The 433-nt window shown below is 60.3% G+C and overlaps 1 protein-coding gene across 1 annotated transcript in view; it reads left to right on the forward strand.

Moving 5' to 3' along the window:
- The first annotated feature begins 243 nt into the window (after positions 1-243).
- The window catches only part of SH3BP5L (SH3 binding domain protein 5 like), an 11322-nt gene continuing 11132 nt past the window's right edge, over positions 244-433 (forward strand). The window contains exon 1 of the mRNA XM_007456507.1: positions 244-362. The gene's annotated coding sequence lies outside the window, so the exon portion shown is untranslated. The remainder of the gene's footprint in view (positions 363-433) is intronic.

The following is a 433-nucleotide window of genomic DNA, read 5'->3' on the forward strand; positions in this document are numbered from 1 at the left end:
GATTCTCGACTTCCATTACCCGCCCTAGTTTTTCTCAGCACAACCCTCTCATATTTCAATGTCATTTATCAGTGGTGGAGGATGGGCCGGAGGCCACGTAAGGTGAGCGTCAGCGCCGTGAGGCGCCATTTTGTACGGAAACCGAAGGCCGGGCGGGGATGAGTGCTGGGGAATCCAGATGTGGCCTGGTTAGCGGGCGAGCGTGAGGGGGAGGGGCGAGAGGGCAGGAGGGCGTTGCTACAGGATGATGTATTTCCGCTTCCTCGCGGCCTTGTTGTACTTGGTTGGACAGGCTTGTTGCGGGAGGGCGGGGGAAGATTGTTCGCAGGGGAGAAGGTCCGCGCAAGGGAAGGTAAACTGAGGTAATGCCGAGAAGAGCGGGGGGGGCCTTTGCGCCCGGCTGCGTAGGAGGTCTGGGGCTAGGGTCCTTGGG

The sequence above is a fragment of the Lipotes vexillifer genome, unplaced genomic scaffold, assembly GCF_000442215.2.
Source record: "Lipotes vexillifer unplaced genomic scaffold, Lipotes_vexillifer_v1.1 scaffold814, whole genome shotgun sequence".
In the NCBI taxonomy this organism is placed as follows: domain Eukaryota; kingdom Metazoa; phylum Chordata; class Mammalia; order Artiodactyla; family Lipotidae; genus Lipotes; species Lipotes vexillifer.